The 12,947-nt window shown below is 42.1% G+C and overlaps 1 pseudogene across 1 annotated transcript; it reads right to left on the bottom strand.

The window, feature by feature from the left end:
• Positions 1–10,364: 10,364 nt before the first annotated feature.
• LOC143605476 (metal tolerance protein B-like) lies at positions 10,365–11,902 on the bottom strand (annotated as a pseudogene). Its single transcript, XR_013148548.1, has 2 exons — positions 11,833–11,902; positions 10,365–11,514 (listed from the first exon to the last, which is right to left on the bottom strand). The product of XR_013148548.1 is annotated as a metal tolerance protein B-like (transcript).
• Positions 11,903–12,947: the final 1,045 nt, after the last annotated feature.

Below are 12,947 nucleotides of genomic sequence, written 5' to 3'. Positions count from 1 at the left end.
AGCGGCTTGCTACCATTGAATGGATGTTGAAATGAAAAACTGGTCATTTTAGTATTTGATTATGCGATTCTTTAGTAGTTGAGTTTTTTAAAGAAAATTTATACCTAATTCATTTATTCATGGACCGGTATCAAATCAAATCCAAGTAGAGAATATGCTATATATATAATTGCTATGATTCTTGATATATGCTGTGAATTCTCGGAGTTTCATTCTGCTTTTGCAAGAAGAAAACCTATAGTAATAGGAAGACCAGAAAATAACATCCAAATTGTTATAACAACATTTGGTCAGACCTATAAGCCAATTAAAGTTCAAATCTGGTATATGTTTCTCTAGCAATGTTAAATGGTTAGACCTCAAAACAATTGTTTTATTGTGTTAATTCCTGCAGTAACTAGCTGCTTAAGTACTTAACCATGCATTAATTTGTTTCTGTGTGAAAAGTTCTTTTTTCACTTGTTTTCGTTATTGTTATGACTCTCTGATGTTTTCCAAAGCACTTGAAAAAACCGTACTTGTCTTTCTCACGAATGTTGTATTGTTCGAAGCGTTCGGAATTTTGAGCATTGTAAACCACCATTTTAATCTAATCTGAATGTCATATCTTTTCGGTAATGTCTGCCCATTGATTTAAACATGGGTTGGGAAAAACAATATCAGCCCATTTGGGACACTGCAGGACATGAGAAATACAAAGCTATTAGCAGTGCATATTATCGTGGTGTAGTTGGAGTGCTAATAGTGTATAACATTACATAACCAAGAGACCAACTTTCGATAATGTCTGGAGGTGGTTAAGTGAGCTTAGAACCAATGCTGACTCCAACATTGTTGTCCTCATGCGACCTGAACCATCTCAGAGCCATGGCTGAGCATGATGGTCAAGTTCTAACCGAAAAAGAAGGGCTTTCATTTCTTGCAACATCAGCACTCGAAGCACATTATATTGAGAGAATTTCAAACATAAATTTATCACATCATCAGAAGCATTGGCAGCCCAAAATTTATCAGCCCAAGATTTAGCAGTATTACTGTAACACCCCCGACCAAAGGCGGATTATACATCGGGGCGCCACATATTGTTTCATTACTCGTGACACTATTGGGTGTCAATATTTAATAAATATATTCATTCGCGCACGCGCAACGCAAACACAAGATAACATGAATCAACATAAATCAATATATTATAAGACAAAATAATCGAACAATAATAACTTGTCTTGATACATTTTAATCTAGGTCCAAAAGTAAAAACGTCCTACGTGTCCACAAGCTCCAAATGTAGCTACAGCAAACCTGAACATGTGTTAAAATAAAACGTCAAACACTTGCGTGTTGGTGAGAAATCAAGTTTAATAGATAATAGATAACAATAAATCTGCGCGCAACACGTGTATGTCTGGTGTTTAACAAGGGTGCAATCAGATTGTGATCAAGCCTAATAGATCATAGTTCATAGTTCAATCCGTGCTCCCAAATGAGCACAAAAACAAGAAAACATCTGTGCAAGTGTAAACAAAGAAAACCGTAAACGATAGGTCTCCCGTGTTCATCCAATGGATCCATGAAAACTTCGGAATAGGCCGAACAAAGCGGTTAAAGATACACACATACAAATAAACAGCCAAGTAAACGTCCTCAACACATGGGATACTGCGCGACTAAAGTTCATAAACAAGTTTAAGACTCGAGTTTGTACGAACACATGAACATCCCAAAACATTAAAAATAAAAAAGGGATTAGATACGAGATTACTCACTTGATAAACGGTGCGGTGTAAGATAAAGCAAGAACCAACTTTAAACAAGCACAAGTTAACCTATAAATAAGATTATTGTTTTAATGGTTTGTTTTAAGTCTTGATTATAAGTTAGCATAATTAATAAGTAAATTATTATATATAATATATATTACCGGAAAAGCAGGGCAGAACAGGGAGGAAGACGGAGGCAGAGAGGGAGGCGACAGAGGATCAACGGCAGAGAGCAAGGAAGAACAGGAGAGTTTAAGTGCTTTGTGTGTGTAGTGTTAGGAAATTAACATTATTATTTATAGGGAAACCCTAGGGAACACAATCCCTAGAAAAGGGGAAAAGATCTCAAAAAGCAAAAGATTCCAAAAGCAAAAGATATCAAAAGATATGGCAGCTGCAGGAAACAAAGAAAAGCTGACAGGTAACAGTAAACAGGCATGGGCGGGTCAGATAAAGGTACTGGTCAAGCATGGAAAAAACAGATCTCAAAAGATTATGTCAGTCACTTTTCCTGCCAACCAATGGGGTTGGTGCGCATGTTACGCCGAAAGTAACTTTTCAGACATAAGACAGGTTAGGTCAACAGCACAAAAGATAAGACATCGCAAAAGCAAACAGGCTGGATAAAACAGAAGAAAAAGTCTAGCGCGAAAAAGCTGCGCGCGAGAAGGCTAAGGCGCGCCGCGGGAAGAATCACATTTCTTAGCGCGCCGCGGGAGGAACTACAATTCCTAGCGCGCCGCGGGAAGAACTATAATTCTTCGCGCGTCGAGGGATGAACTACGATTCTTAGCGCGCTGCGAGAAGAACTACAAATCCTTAGCGCTTCGCGGGAAGAACTACCGTTCTTAGCGCGCTGCGAGAAGAATTACAATTCTTAGCGCGCTGCGAGAAGAACTACAGTCCCTAGCTCGTAACGCAGGAACAGTCAATCTTCACGCAGGCTTCCTTGTAAGGAGTCTGGCGCGTGGAACTGCGCAGACAACCTTAGGCGGGAAGAAACAAAGGACAAACAAAAAGAGAAGGGGGGGGGGTTCAAGGCTTAAGGGCGGAACGACGGCAAGAGAGAGAAAGAGGCGGGACGGCAACAAGAGGGAAAAGAAGGCGGAAAGAAAGAGAGAGAAAGAGGCGGGAAGGAAAATATATTATTATTATTAAAAGTAAAATATAAGTATAAATAAATATTAAATCATAACAGAAAGAGATCGGATAAGGGAAACGGGTACCTGGGTCGGGTCGGATCGGGGCAGATGTCACAGTCTCCCCTACTTTAAGAAATTTCGTCCCGAAATTTATCTCGAAGTAGGTTGCGCAGAGAACAGGTGCGGGTACTTGATCTTCATCTGATCTTCCCTTTCCCATGTAAACTCGGCTCCGCGCTTGGACTCCCAGCGAACTTTAACAATGGGGATGCGACTTGCGCTTGGTTTGCTTTACCTCGCGATCCAAAATCTCAACAGGCTTCTCAACGAAATGCATGGATTCATCAACTTGAACTTCATCAAGTGGAATGTGAAGGTTCTCGTCAGCTAAACACTTCTTGAGATTGGATACATGGAACGTTGGATGCACATTACTGAGCGCAGGGCGGCAGGTCTAGTCTGTAGGCAACTTTTCCCACACGCGCGAGAATCTTGAATGGCCCAACATAACGAGGAGAAAGCTTACCTTTCTTCCCAAAGCGGACAACACCTTTCCAGGGCGACACTTTGAGGAGAACAAGATCACCAACTTGAAATTCGAGAGGCTTTCGCCTGCGATCTGCGTAACTCTTCTGTCGGCTTCTGGCAGTCAGCAGATGATCACGGATCTGTCGGCTATTTTATCGGTTGTCTCTTGAACAAGTTCGGGTCCTGTGATTTGAGCTTCACCCACTTCGCTCCAACAAATCGGGGAGCGGCACTTACGACCGTAAAGAGCTTCAAATGGGGCCATACCAATACTGGAATGATAGCTGTTATTATAAGAGAACTCGATCAAAGGCAGGTGTGAATCCCAATTACCTCCAAAATCAAGAACACAAGATCGGAGCATATCCTCAAGAGTTTGAATAGTTCGCTCAGACTGACCGTCAGTCTGAGGATGATATGCCGTACTCATGTCCAAGCGAGTTCCTAGCGCAGATTGGAGAGATTTCCAAAAGCGGGATATAAAACGGCCATCGCGATCGGATATGATGCTCAAAGGAGTACCATGGCGGCAGACAATTTCCTTGACATAAAGCTGCGCGAGTTGCTCAACACGGTAGTTTTCACGAATGGGCAGGAAGTGAGCAGACTTAGTCAAACGATCCACTATTACCCAAATGCTATCATGTTTGCTTGCTGTCAAAGGTAACTTGGTAATAAAGTCCATCGCTATACCTTCCCATTTCCACGTAGGAATTTCTGGTTGTTCGAGCAAACCAGATGGGCGTTGATGTTCAGCTTTTACCTTAGAACAAGTCAGGCATCTAGCTACGAACACAGCAATATCCTTCTTCATACCGGGCCACCAATAAGTAATGCGCAAATCCTTGTACATCTTATCAGCGCCAGGATGGACGGAATATCGAGATTTGTGCGCTTCACTCAGGATATCAGCGCGAAGATTCTCATCAAAGGGAATCCAGATGCGATTAAGATAACAGAGAATTCCACTCAGATTGGGCACAAAATGCGCTTCCGCGCCACACGCTAACTCGGCGCGAAGGTTACCATTACTGATGGATGCGCGCTGCGCGTCACGAATGCGCGATTCAAGGTTGCTTTGGATCGGCGCGAAGTGAAGCTGCGTGCGCGGCAAGATACAGTTAAGCTGGCAGGGTTTTCGGCTGAGCGCATCGGCTACCACATTAGCCTTACCAGGATGATACCGGATCTCACAATCGTAATCGCTGATGAGTTCGTTCCATCGGCGTTGCCTCATGTTGAGTTCCTTCTGATCAAAGATATGCTGAAGGCTTTTATGGTCAGTGTAGAGGATACACTTAGTACCATAAAGGTAGTGTCTCCAGATCTTCAAGGCAAATACCACTGCGCCTAGTTCGAGGTCGTGAGTCGTATAATTCTTTTCATGAACCTTAAGTTGCCTTGATGCGTAAGCGATAACCTTGCCTCGTTGCATAAGAACACAACCGAGACCTTGGTTGGATGCATCGCAATACACGACAAAATCTTCATTACCCTCAGGTAGCGCAAGAACAGGAGCTTCACACAACAAACGCTTGAGCGTCAGAAAGGCTTCTTCTTGCTTCGAGCCCCAAATATACGGTTTACCTTTGTGCGTTAGAGCTGTTAAAGGCAAAGCGATCTTTGAGAAGTTCGAAATAAATCGCCGGTAGTAACCAGCTAAGCCCAAAAAGGAACGGATTTCGGTAGGAGTGGATGGCGTAATCCAGTTCTTGATTGCTTCAATTTTGGATGGGTCGACATGAATACCCATCTTGTTCACAACATGGCCAAGAAACTGTACTTCATCCGACCAAAATTCACACTTGGAGAGCTTGGCAAAGAGCTGCTCGGCTCTAAGCTTTTGCAACACCAACCGAAGATGTTGCTCATGCTCGGCCTTGGTCTTAGAATAAATCAGAACGTCATCGATAAACACAATCACGAATTTATCCAAGAAAGGCCTACACACCCGATTCATTAGATCCATGAAAACGGCGGGTGCGTTGGTTAAACCGAAGGACATGACCAAGAATTCAAAATGGCCATAACGAGTTCGAAAAGCAGTCTTCGGAACATCTTCTTCGCGGATGCGCAACTGGTGATAGCCAGAGCGGAGATCGATCTTGGAAAAACAAGAGGCACCTTGGAGTTGATCAAAGAGGTCGTCAATACGCGGTAAGGGATACCGGTTCTTAATGGTGAGTTTGTTCAACTCGCGGTAATCAATACACATGCGAAACGATCCATCTTTCTTTTTAACGAACAACACCGGAGCACCCCAGGGCGAAGAGCTAGGGCGAATGAATCCTTTAGCGGTCAACTCTTGAAGTTGACTTGCCAATTCTTGCATCTCAGCGGGTGCAAGACGATAAGGAGATTTAGCTACGGGGGAAGCACCAGGGACAAGATCAATACGAAACTCGACTTCACGAGCGGGAGGGATACCAGGAAGATCATCAGGAAAAACTTCAGGGAAATCACGCACAACAGGGATATCGCGAAGCTTCTTCTCTTCAGCAGGTTTAACCACATGGGCTAAGAATGCAATACACCTTTTCCGCATGAGCCTTCGGGCTTCGGCGCAAGACATAAGTTTAAGACCACTGGAGGGTTTTTCGCCGTAGATATGAAGATCACCATTTTCTCGAGGAATGCGAATCAACTTCTTGGCGCAAATAACTTCGGCGCGATTATGCGAAAGCCAATCCATACCAATGATAACATCAAAGCTTCCAAGAGGCATGGGGATGAGGTCGATCAGAAAATCGTTTTCGTTAAGGTTAAGCGTGCAATCTTTAATCACTGAGTTAATTAAAACAGTTTCTCCATTAGCCAATTCAACTGAAAAATTTTCTTTTAAATCGTTGCGCGGTCGCGCAAGCTTTTGCTCAAACGCGCGAGAAATAAAACTTCGATCGGCGCCAGTATCAAAAAGTACAGAAGCATAAAATCCGTTAAGCAAAAATGTACCATTAACTACGTCATTATTCGCTTGCGCTTGGTGCGCGGTTATGTTAAAAGCTCGTCCGCGCGCCACTTGGTTCGAAATTTGGTTCACCGGATTCGCTTGTGTGATTTGCACTTGTAGTCTCGGGCACGCGTTCCGGAAATGACTGGGATCACCGCAGTTGTAGCACGACCTGGGTCGTGGGTTTTGGTAGGTTGGTTGTGGGTTCTGCGGGTAGGCTGGTGGTGTTTGCGCAATTGGGTTGGCGGGAGGGACTCTACAGAACTCGGCAGAGTGACCAACGCGGCCACATCGGCTACATTGTCGACACGGGGTTTGGGTTGGGTGGTGAAGTCTACAGGTTGGGCAAAAGGGTTGGGTTCCTGTGTAAGGTTTCTTAGGTGGCGGGGCAGGGAGTGCGGGATTGGTTAGGGCATAGTTGTGGACTACAGGAGGTGTTGGGTAGGTTGACAGTGGGTTAAGAGTGTGTACTAGGGGTTGGTAGATGGGTTGCTAGACAATGGGCGGGCTGGTAAGCGCATAGGCTTTGCGCCTGCGCTTGAGGTTGTTACGGTTAGAGGGTTCAGGTTTGGTTTCTGTTGGTTCTGGGACAGTCTTGGTGGGTTTGGTCTTTTCTGTTCCCCGCAGGAACAGGGTTCCTGCTCTGACATGGTTGTCGCTGAGCACAGCGGCCAACTCGATGGCGTCAGAGAGGGTTACTGGGTTTCTGGCCCATACAGAATCTTGAATCTCCATGGGGAGACCCCCAAGGAATTTCTCTATGGCTCGGCGGGAAGGGGTAACAAGGTGAGGGACAAGCAGGCTTAGTTCATGGAAACGCGTCGCGTACTCGCGCGCTTCACCGCTGTATTGCTTAAGATTCCAAAATTCTTCCTCCAGGCGCTTAACTTCGTTGGGAGGGCAGAATTCTCGCGTCAGAATTTCTTTGAATTCCTCCCAGGGCATGCTAGAAGCAGTTTCTGCGCCACGCGCATGAGCTACTCCATTCCACCATGTAAGCGCTCTAGATTCCAGGACACTGGAAGCATATAGGGTTCGTCTGTCAGGAGGGCATTGGGTATGGAGGAAAGTGTTTTCTATTTTCTCAAGCCACTGGAGCATCACGGTGGCTCCTTCAAGACCTGTGAACTTTGGAGGGTTACCCGCGTTAAAGGACTTAATGTTGTAACCAAAGGTGTTAGCATTGTTTTGGCTCAAAGCTTGGGCTATTGCGGCGGCCATTTCCTGGGAACGTTGCTGCGAACGTCTGCGCGAGGCTTCTCTCCTCTGATGACGGCGGGATAGCGGAGGCATTCTATAAAAGTTTTAATTTTGGTTAATATCTTGGTTTTAGCGCAAAGTATAACCTCGAAAAGCTTGGTTTCGCGGAGTCAGTTACTGTCAAAAGTTAAAGTAAAATAAATGACCCTAAATGCAGACTTAATAAAGGTAACAAATTCGAATCAAGAATCGACAATTCATGTATCACCATGACTTTCCGAATTCTCAATTTAAAATAACGAGTAAACGAGTATTGGGGATTGACGATTCATGTATCACCATGACTTTTCAATCTTCAATATAAAATATACAAGAAAATGAGTATTGGAGGTTGACAATTCATGTATCACCATGACTTTTCAAGTCTCCAACCTCAGAACATAATCGTAAATGGAAATTGAAAATCAACTATTCATGTATCACCATGACTTTTCGGATTTTCAAATCCCAACAAACGAATATGTAAGAAAAATCAATAAAAATCGAAATTCAGCAAAAATCGAAATATCGCGAAATAAAACATAAAACCAGACGCCGTCTGCGCAAGCATATTTATAAATAACGAGTAATTAACAATAAGCGCGCAAACATGAGATTTCTCTCATGCGCGAGAAGGGACTCTTGGGTATTCTAGGCCGTTACGTCTAACCACCTATCCTAAAGTCAACGAGCTCTGATACCAATCTGTAACACCCCGACCAAAGGCGGATTATACATCGGGGCGCCACATATTGTTTCATTACTCGTGACACTATTGGGTGTCAATATTTAATAAATATATTCATTCGCGCACGCGCAACGCAAACACAAGATAACATGAATCAACATAAATCAATATATTATAAGACAAAATAATCGAACAATAATAACTTGTCTTGATACATTTTAATCTAGGTCCAAAAGTAAAAACGTCCTACGTGTCCACAAGCTCCAAATGTAGCTACAGCAAACCTGAACATGTGTTAAAATAAAACGTCAAACACTTGCGTGTTGGTGAGAAATCAAGTTTAATAGATAATAGATAACAATAAATCTGCGCGCAACACGTGTATGTCTGGTGTTTAACAAGGGTGCAATCAGATTGTGATCAAGCCTAAATAGATCATAGTTCATAGTTCAATCCGTGCTCCCAAATGAGCACAAAAACAAGAAAACATCTGTGCAAGTGTAAACAAAGAAAACCGTAAACGATAGGTCTCCCGTGTTCATCTAATGGATCCATGAAAACTTCGGAATAGGCCGAACAAAGCGGTTAATGATACACACATACAAATAAACAGCCAAGTAAACGTCCTCAACACATGGGATACTGCGCGACTAAAGTTCATAAACAAGTTTAAGACTCGAGTTTGTACGAACACATGAACATCCCAAAACATTAAAAATAAAAAAGGGATTAGATACGAGATTACTCACTTGATAAACGGTGCGGTGTAAGATAAAGCAAGAACCAACTTTAAACAAGCACAAGTTAACCTATAAATAAGATTATTGTTTTAATGGTTTGTTTTAAGTCTTGATTATAAGTTAGCATAATTAATAAGTAAATTATTATATATAATATATATTACCGGAAAAGCAGGGCAGAACAGGGAGGAAGACGGAGGCAGAGAGGGAGGCGACAGAGGATCAACGGCAGAGAGCAAGGAAGAACAGGAGAGTTTAAGTGCTTTGTGTGTGTAGTGTTAGGAAATTAACATTATTATTTATAGGGAAACCATAGGGAACACAATCCCTAGAAAAGGGGAAAAGATCTCAAAAAGCAAAAGATTCCAAAAGCAAAAGATATCAAAAGATATGGCAGCTGCAGGAAACAAGGAAAAGCTGACAGGTAACAGTAAACAGGCATGGGCGGGTCAGATAAAGGTACTGGTCAAGCATGGAAAAAACAGATCTCAAAAGATTATGTCAGTCACTTTTCCTGCCAACCAATGGGGTTGGTGCGCATGCTACGCCGAAAGTAACTTTTCAGACATAAGACAGGTTAGGTCAACAGCACAAAAGATAAGACATCACAAAAGCAAACAGGCTGGATAAAACAGAAGAAAAAGTCTAGCGCGAGAAAGCTGCGCGCGAGAAGGCTAAGGCGCGCCGCGGGAAGAATCACATTTCTTAGCGCGCCGCGGGAGGAACTACAATTCCTAGCGCGCCGCGGGAAGAACTATAATTCTTCGCGCGTCGAGGGATGAACTACGATTCTTAGCGCGCTGCGAGAAGAACTACAAATCCTTAGCGCTTCGCGGGAAGAACTACCGTTCTTAGCGCGCTGCGAGAAGAATTACAATTCTTAGCGCGCTGCGAGAAGAACTACAGTCCCTAGCGCGTAACGCAGGAACAGTCAATCTTCACGCAGGCTTCCTTGTAAGGAGTCTGGCGCGTGGAACTGCGCAGACAACCTTAGGCGGGAAGAAACAAAGGACAAACAAAAAGAGAAGGGGGGGGGGGTTCAAGGCTTAAGGGCGGAACGACGGCAAGAGAGAGAAAGAGGCGGGACGGCAACAAGAGGGAAAAGAAGGCGGAAAGAAAGAGAGAGAAAGAGGCGGGAAGGAAAATATATTATTATTATTAAAAGTAAAATATAAGTATAAATAAATATTAAATCATAACAGAAAGAGATCGGATAAGGGAAACGGGTACCTGGGTCGGGTCGGATCGGGGCAGATGTCACAATTACCTGGGAAGGGTACCACCGTTAATGGTAGTGATGCCCTAGTAAACACTAAACTATAAAGATTCAATCTGTGCGGTTACATGATGAATTCCATACTTACCTTCACATAAACATTTAACTTGGTGAAGTATTTCATTCGAATTCACATTTGACTCAACTATTACATGGCATGCCAATACAATTTTCCCTTGTGTTATCGCCCATACATGTAGATCATGCACATCATGTACTCCCTTGATGCTATTTAAATCAGTTTTTAAACCAACAACATCAACTTCACTTGGTGTGCTCTCCATTAATATAGAAAATATACTTTTTAGCATTGGTAGAGTTGTACATAGAACCAAAACCGAGAAGATCAGAGTACAAACAAGATCAACCATCAACCATTCGGGCCTTACCCATACCACCAAACCCGCAATCATCACCCCAACCGACTGTATCATGTCCGCCATTACATGCAAATAAGCCCCTTTAATGTTTATGTTCATTGTCCCGTTCTTGTGTTTTGAAGCCGACACCACCAATTTCGCACCCTCATCTTCATTAGTACCATGCTGATGACCATGTTCATGACCATGACCGTGACCGTGACCGTGACCATGACCATGACCATGGCCGAGCCACATGACCATCATGAAGTTGATAACAAAGCCAAAAGCTGCAATAGGGAACATTAGTGCACCATTTATCTCTGATTGTTTATGAAGCATTCTTTCAATTGCTTCATATATCAAGTAACCAGAGACAATCCAAATCAGTTGTATAGATAAAAGAGCACCCAAAACTTCTATTCGGCTGAACCCAAACGACTGACGTGGAGTCGTATGCCAGTCAGTAAACCCAAACAGAGAACAAAGAGATTGAGAATCCACCAATGTCAGTGAGCAAATGGGCTGCATCCGTTAGAACCGCAAGACTATTAGCTTTCAAACCTCCAACAATCTCAACTGCCATAACAATTACGTAAAAGAACATAAGTCCCTAAAGCTTGGTTGTAGATTTGGACCGTTGGTCCGAATCACAAACATCATGTTCATGTTTCGAGAAATAGCAACACCGGTCACACAAGGGCTTTGACGGCTTAGATGCAACATTGGCTTCTTCATAAGCTTTTGGCATCTCAAGTTCTAGGAGATGGTGATCTGATACAGGAATTAAAACTTCATGGCCATGATGATCGTGACGATGATGACGTTCCATCTGCATTAGAAAATTATGATGGCTATATTATAAGTTACTTTTGATGTAGCTTAGTATAAGGCTTTTGACTTTGATTGTGTGATCCATTTTAGGAATCAGTTACGTAAGCTTTCAATTCATGTATATTACGATGCCTTGAATTAAGCATATGATATGCGTGTAAAACAGTCCTCTACCAAAACTGAAACAAGTCTAAGAGGTTTTTGGGATTCTATTATCTGAATATGCAAAATCCCATTACAATATGATTGTTAATAAATATTTCTACCCAAACACCATTACAATTTCACTTATATTATGTAGATGGGAATAAATTACCTTAAATTATGATCTGGTGAATTTGACGAAAACCCTGGCAGTGAAGGATCTGAAGATCTTGAGAGAAGATGAGCACGTCTTTGAGAATATAATTGCAACTGTGACATTGATTTGTTTTTAGAATCGTGCACTTTTAAAATCGAGTCCTTGGACTATTATTATATGTATTTTATATATTATATTATATTATTTAAAATGAGTAAGTTGGGTGTGAAACTGAAATGGGAAGCTTCTCCAGGTGGCTTCCTGTAGTGGCATATTTGACCAAAGCAACAACGGTTGATCAACTGTCACTTATAATTTTGACCACTCTTGTATCTAGAACCGCAAAAAAGATGGACTAGAGATTTACCTTTGAATAGGATGTTACAATTGGTATAAATATAAAATACAAAAGCTAAACTTTAGAAATACAATAAATACAAATATATGAAATGCATAACTTATGGAGAGAATCTCTTCATCTTTGACTAGCCATAATTCTAGGGATTGATATGATCATTATTATCCTTGATATGCCCCCGCAAGATGGACGACCATCGGATAAGTCCAATCTTGGATAATGGTCGGGTTTGAGCAAGAGAAGAAGTTGATGAATTGAAGATGCAAATGGATATGAAGTTGATGAGGCAAAAGAAGATATATTTTGCCAAGTTTTTTTTTTTCGAGGGTGAATGAAACAGAAGATAGGATATAAAAGATAGGGTTCGCCGGAAAGATGATGGTTGCGGCGGTTATAGGATAATAGGTTTTGCAAAACCTAACTGATATAAACGGAGAAGTAGTTGTGTTTAAAGAAGTAACCATTGCAATGGTGATGTAGGTAGAGGTGTTTTTTTTTTAAAAAAATAGGATTTCCGTAGAGATGATGGGATCATAGTGCCCGAAAAGAAATATAGAGGTGGTCAGAAAAGAAATTTAGGGGTGGCGGACAGTGGTTTACAGGCTAATAGGATCAAAAGTTTTCTCGTTGGAGATATGAGCTGTGATACCATATTAACGTTTTGACTATATTATGAAACCACACTTTGTACAATTACAATGAGAAATGTAAATACAATACAATGACTAATATCTAGGGATACTATTAAATATAAATTATATGCAAGCTAATT

This window comes from Bidens hawaiensis, unplaced genomic scaffold (assembly GCF_021521415.1).
Source record: "Bidens hawaiensis isolate Kalapana, Puna unplaced genomic scaffold, B.hawaiensis_p1.1 tig00069754_1, whole genome shotgun sequence".
Lineage (NCBI taxonomy): Eukaryota > Viridiplantae > Streptophyta > Magnoliopsida > Asterales > Asteraceae > Bidens > Bidens hawaiensis.
Note: the sequence above shows the minus strand (reverse complement) of the source record. Positions and strands in the feature narration are given on the sequence as shown.